The 6,531-nt window shown below is 47.0% G+C and overlaps 1 protein-coding gene across 1 annotated transcript in view; it reads right to left on the bottom strand.

Annotated features, from left to right (window-relative positions):
- Positions 1-6,302, bottom strand: part of PCBP4 (poly(rC) binding protein 4) — a 54,783-nt gene extending 48,481 nt beyond the window's left edge. Inside the window, exon 1 of the mRNA XM_044451236.1 lies at positions 6,144-6,302. The gene's annotated coding sequence lies outside the window, so the exon portion shown is untranslated. The remainder of the gene's footprint in view (positions 1-6,143) is intronic.
- Positions 6,303-6,531: the final 229 nt, after the last annotated feature.

Raw genomic sequence — 6,531 nt, forward strand, 5'->3', positions numbered from 1 at the left:
GACTTATATTTTGTATTGTGCATACAAAATCACATCAATATACCGACAGCGATTGTAGGCTTCACTCAGTTTCTGTGATCGGCCTGCAGTGTACTTTGCTTATTCAGACAACACTCCCTTTCACTCCAGTCCTTGCCCACTTCTACTGCTGTTGTTATTATATGTTGTTATATACTCCTTCCACCCCACACAAAAGAGTGTGGCCAGACACAGCATGCACATCCTGAGAGAGTGGTGCGCAGTAAGGTAATTTTAGAGTCTAGACTTAATGGTCTTAAGGGGGAGAGGGAGCTGATCAGAAGGCAATGCGTAGACTGTTATAAAGCACCCAGAGAGCTTTAGCTACTGGTTGGTATAGATGATGATGATGAATAGCTTTACTTACTTCAAACTGTGGGAAGGCTGCCATGCTGCATTAGAGGGCCCTTATTTATTTATCGATTTATATCCTGCCTTTTTCCTACAAAGGGCTCAAGGCGGCTTACATCTCCTCCTCCATCTTATCCCCACAACAACCACCCTGTGAGGTAGGTTGAGTTGAGCGTCTGTGACTGGCCCAAAGTCACCCAGTGGGCTCCATGGCTGAGCGGGGACTGGAACCCAGATCGCCTCAGTTCCAGTCCCATGCTCTTAACCACTGCACCACACTGGCTCTCATTCTTCTGCTCATTCTGCCCAAAAGCCCTACCCTGAAAGCACCGCTGCCCTGAGAGGTGAAAGGTGCATGCAGCTCATCAACTCTGAGTGCCCTGAGAGGGGAAGAGGCACATGCTTGCAATGTTTAAAGCCCCGGTGTGCCCATCCAGTGTGCCTCACTCTTCTTAGAAAACAGACCCACACCAAGTCACACCATCGGGCCACCAAGTTCAGTATCCTTCACTTGCTGGCAGGAGCTTTCCAGGGTTTTGGACAGACAATTTTTCCAGCCCCCACCTGGAAATGCTGGCAATTGGACCTGGGGGGTTCTGCATGCACAGCATGATGTGCTCCTCCACCAGCTTATGACAAGGCAGTCCTCTTCAACATCCCTGATACAGATGACCTAATGGAAAAGATGGCTGGTGTTCTTTTCTACCTGAATTTCCACAGGAAACGAGGAAAATAATCTTCTCTGAGGATTTCGTTCCCCTTCCTGCTCATCATATACCTTTTGCACTTTAAGAGTACAATCCTACACATGTCAGCTCAGCAAAAAAAAAACCCTGTTAAATGGGGCTTACCTTAGGTGACTATGCATAGAATTACAGCCTTAGTTCCGGGATGAATGGAAAATTAGTGTAATCTTGACATTTCTCACCCAAGAATCGAGGAGCAAAAAAAAAAAAACTAAAAAAGCATCCGTTATACTGTTTGCTTTCCACAAAGTTATTAAGTGCTGAACAGAGTAGTTAATGGCATCATATCATATAAGAATGGAATAACAGAATGCAATATTAATCATCATTTAAATTTATTTATTATTTGAAGCTTTTATTTGAAGGGGAATCTACATTCTGAAAAATTTCCAAACAAGACAGGATTTTACTGCTGACATGATGCATGTTTCTTCTTTCTTTGGTTGAATGGCATAGATTACACAGAATTAAGGATTTTCCTCCCCAATGGGTTTTTTTTTCCTAAGCAAGTACAACTGATTTTTCCCCCTTTGCTGAGTTCTTGGCATGTTATATTTCTTATTCTACAGGGGGAATGGAATTGGTTAAAAGCTTACCAAAATAATTCCTCTCTCAGTTCATGAAAAGTTTGGAGCTCACTGTTCTATGTTTAAATCCCATTTAAAATACAACAAAATATGAATTGATATTGGTGTGAGTTTTTAACAAGAAACATGCCCTTTAAAAGTATCAACATAAAAGTTTTTAACCTTCTCTGAAGCATAAAAGCAGCAACAAGAGGCAAAAAACCATTCTAGAACACATTTCAAACCACCTCTATTCAGGGTGACCACCTCGAAGACCGATTGAGGCCAAGGCTGCAATAGCCAAACTAATACTACCCATAATCATTCACGCAAGAGAAGTCTCTGAATGCCACAGCTGCCTTCTGAAAAGTTTGCACTGAAGATATTTTATATATTATAAGTGTTTGCGTTAGATATTTCCACTCCTAAAGCTAAAAGCCAAAATGATATCCATTCTTTCTGGACTGGAGTTCCTTTTCAGTGACAAACAGGGACAAATATGGCCCCCTAGATCTGAAACAAGAGTTTCACATTGCATTGAGGTAAAGAAGGCTCTGTACCACTGCTCAATCCTGACCTTGATATTCTGCAACTTGATTTATTATCTTGCTCTATTCCTTTGAATGTCTTTCAGTTGCCTGACATCATCCATGTCATTCTTATTTGGCTAGTACTGCTTCTGCTAATGAGTCTTTTTATCTTCAGAGCACCTTCACATACTGAAAGCAACAAAGAGTCTTGTGGCACCATTAAATGCAAACAAGTTTTTATGGCAGAAGTTTTCATGGACTGTAGAATGGAAAAGCTTATGCCATAATGAATGGGTTGATCATTATTCTTTTATGCTTTTGTTGCAACAAACTAACACAAATTCAAGCACTGAACTAATTTTAAGAACGTGCTCCTCCATTGTACAGATCGAGAAAATGAAACAGAGCTGTGGAATCATTGATCTTTGTTGATGCTAGCAGACCAGGGTAAATCTTTAGCAGTTTCTCATCTCCAGCTAATCTTCTGCTGTTAAAAGAGCATATTAAAACTTTCCACCCTGATAAGCCCAAAAGAGGGAAACAAACAAGAGCCCAGTTGTTGACTGAATAGAGAGAGAGAGACAGAGCCAGAGACAGATACAGAGACAAAGCGAAGCAGCATCACCAACACATCTTTTTATCACACCTTTACAACTGCCCTATGATAGTATCGCCTCAAGCATTTGCTGACTATTGTCCAATAATGCATGAACACAATTGCTTGTAGAGGTGTCTGTGCCACTCACTGTATCCTAGCTTTTCAAAAAGCCACTCTAAGCTCTCTTCCTCCACTTCTTAAAAATGCAGCTGGAGTGCACAAAGAATAACATAGTTTTAATAAGCTGCCAGTGGAAGCTTGCTCACGTGGGCAGCTTTCTCATTAATCCTCCCCAACTCACCCCCAGCTTTCACATGAGAGGGATCTCTTACTGGAGCACAAGAACAATTCCTGGTGTGTTCTCTGAATGGTGAAGAGGAGGAGAGTAGAAGCCCTTAGAAAGATGACCTCATAGCTGCTCTGAATATTGATGTGCAGTTCCCAAACTGCATGGACAGGACAGAGTGGAGGATGTGTGGATTTAAAAGGACAAAGGGGCAAATGTTTGAGGACAAAGGGGAATTTGGATAATTTGGCCACGACTGTAAGAACACTATAGCAGGAGGATGACTCTGTTCAAACCCTTCTTTTGCTGAAGAGAATGCCAACAGACTGCCTTAATAGAAACCATAATACAGAGTCCATTGGTCAGATGAGATTATTTTTAAAAAGCTTTCTCCTTAATTCAAAGAAATGATGAAGGAGAATGCCCCATTCCCAAGTGACAGGAATCCTTATTTAAAAGTTAATGTTTAGGTTGTTGATCAAATGTTATAAATGTTTTGGTAGATAATGCTGTTGCTAAACTATGGGTGCCTTTTTGAGGTAACTCACTACAGGTGGGAGTTAGGTCTAGTTTTGGCACTTTCCAATATGGCAATGCAGTTCGCAGAATTGTCATAATATGCTTTCACTGTTGCACCCAAATTTCCAATGTGAGGGCAGTGAGAGGTCGTGATAAATCTATCCTTCTTGCAAAGCTAGGGATAATATAGCTTCCATCACTTTTCACAGACCCTGCTTTCATTATCTATTATTGTTCTTACATTACATTTATACCCCAACTTTCTTCCTGTTGAAGGAACACAAGGCTGCTTACAAGGTTCTCCTCCTCTCCAACAACAACCCTTTGAGCCTAAGAGTCCATGACTGGTCCAAAGTGGCCCAGCAAGCTGCATGGCTGAGTGGAAACTAGAGCCAGATCTCCCAAGTCCCAGTCTAACACTATAACCACTGTACCATACTGCCTCTTTCAGATGGATAAAGCCAAAAACAAAAGCCCATCTTGGCTATAATTCTGAGGTTCCTTAAGAATGTTGACTTGTCGTTGCCGTCCCACCCCCCCAGAGTATCTTGGTTCAGTAGACTCACACCCTGAATTTAAACTTGTTTACCTGGAAGCAAGCCTCCTGCTCCTGTTGACTTAAGTAGGGGTGGATTCCAAGCAAATGTAGTTGAGGACTCATCTCTACCACTCATTGTCACCCAAGTATAACTTGGGATAGTTATACTAGCCCATAAAATTAACTTGCCCTGCAGAATTGTAGGCATCTAAGTTGTGAACTGCTCCACAAGTAAGATGAGCTCTGGGTAGCCAGGGGCCATTGTATTTTAGAATCCCTTTGTGGCACCTCCTTCATATTGGTAAACTGATGGAGGCAGTGTCCCTCTCCCTTGACTATGACCGTGCCACCTGCATCATTATTTTTGTATATCGTACGTGAGGCTCCTCCAGTCTGTGTTGGTAAAGTGTACCAGAAATGACCGGGATGGAAATGGCATTCAGCAGTGGTTGGGAACAAAAGGGTGTGCGTTGAAAAAAGAATGAATGCAATCTGCTGCCAAAGGGGGAGGGGGCAGGTGCTGGAAATGGAGGCTGTGTCACACACTGCGTGAACTGCAGAGATTCATCACCCCAGCAGTCCCCAAGGGCCCTACCACAATAGCAATCTGAGCTCAGAAGCAGGCCGTGCCAGTTTGGAAACGGGGTGGAACAGAAGTCGAACATGGCACCAGGACAGGAACAGGGGCGAGCAGGCAGAACTGCAGGGAACTGGAAGGGGAAGGCAGCACCTCCAGTGAAGCGAGCTGAAGGGGTTGAATAAGCAGCACCGTGGCACAAAATGAGCAATTAGCTCTTAAAAGGCGGGAGGGGGCAGAGATGCACCTTGACAAAGCGCGGGGGGGGGGCGACAAGTTCTTGGGGCAGGGGCCTGGTAGGATCAGGAGAGCTCGCTGTGCTGAAGGGTGGCAACTATAAACCCCCGAGTTTCCAAGGAGATACATGAGCGGGAAAATGCAAAGGGCAAGAGCTGAATGTCAGGAGAAAGCTGAGAACGGAGTGGTATGGGAATGATCTCTGGGGGGGAGAGGGAACCCCATGAGGCCTCTGGAAGTGTCTTGCGGATACGTCCGAAGCCAGGAAGAGAAGCTTACATAGGAAAGGGTGCGCGATTTGTTCTTCGTTCCTTCCTTCCTACATCATTAAAATATCCACTACTTTCATCCCCTCATAAGACCCTCAAAAGCGCCTTGCTGGATCGGGGCAAGTTAATCCAGGATTCTGTTTACACAGTGGCCGATCAGCTCCCCACAGAAAACCCACAAGCAGGAGAGGAATGCAACAGCACCCCCCCCATCCATGTTCCCCAGCAAGTAAGTAAGTGCTCCCTGCCTACGGTAGCCAGAGACACCGCAGTAGGATCGCTCCACAGAAAGCAAGCGCAAAGTTTCCGGCGGGGGGATGCAGTGCGCCAGGTCATGCGCCCGGCTTTATGGGATCCTAGAAGCGAGAACTTCCCAGGCACGGAGGAAGAGAAGGAGGCGGCATGGACCCTTTGGCCACGCGGGGCTTGCGCGGGCTGCAAGGACAAAGCGGCGACGGGTGGAATGGCGGGGAGCGCGCTCAGGGGAGCCTGAGAACTCGAGGGCATCAGCAGCCCCGTCCTAGTTCCGTTTGGTCCAGGCTCAGCAGCAGAAACATCCCTTGCTTGCCACTTCTTAGGAGAGGCTCCCAACTCCTGCTTCCTTGTGGAAACACATGGCGCGGCCAGGCTGCAGGCAGAACTTTTTCCTCGCTCTCTCCCTTCCCTGGAATTCCCGCCGGCGAAGCTGCGCCACCCTCCCACTCGCAAGCTCTGCAGGACACTGAGGGACTCTTGCTACTGCAAACTTGCTCGGAGCTACTGGCATGGCGCGCGCGCATGGAGGGGGGGGCGCCGTGCCCCGACCCGCTGGCTCTCCGTCCACACTCGAGTCCTTCCGTGCCCCCAGGTCCCCCCAAAGTTGGCGAAGGGACCATACACGCGCACGCAGAGTCCTCTTCCCCTCTTACCTTTGGGGTTTGTCCAGCGGGCTCCTTTGTGCCTCCTAGTCCCACATTGTCACCCGGAGAGGCGTCTGTGACAACTGGGAGTGACATCAGCCCGGAACAATGAAATCAAATGCTTGACAGTCGAGGGAGGTGCAGGCCGAAGCCTCGGGACGATTCTGCCTCCCCCCACCCCCACCAATCCCGCCCAGCGCGCCCCCCCCCGCCTCCCTTGCGCGCTGGCTCCCTCCAGGATCCAATTACAGCGGATAAAGGAGACACCAGGGGAACAATGCACACTGGGTAAGACCATCTGCCAAGGACAGGGACATTCCACCCCCCCCCCCCCCGCGCGCGCTTGCAATGCGGACCGCTCTCGCGCCTTTGTATTTTGTGCTCTTTTCCTGGAAGC

This window comes from Varanus komodoensis, unplaced genomic scaffold, assembly GCF_004798865.1.
Source record: "Varanus komodoensis strain SLA01 unplaced genomic scaffold, ASM479886v1 scaffold6_2, whole genome shotgun sequence".
NCBI lineage: Eukaryota > Metazoa > Chordata > Lepidosauria > Squamata > Varanidae > Varanus > Varanus komodoensis.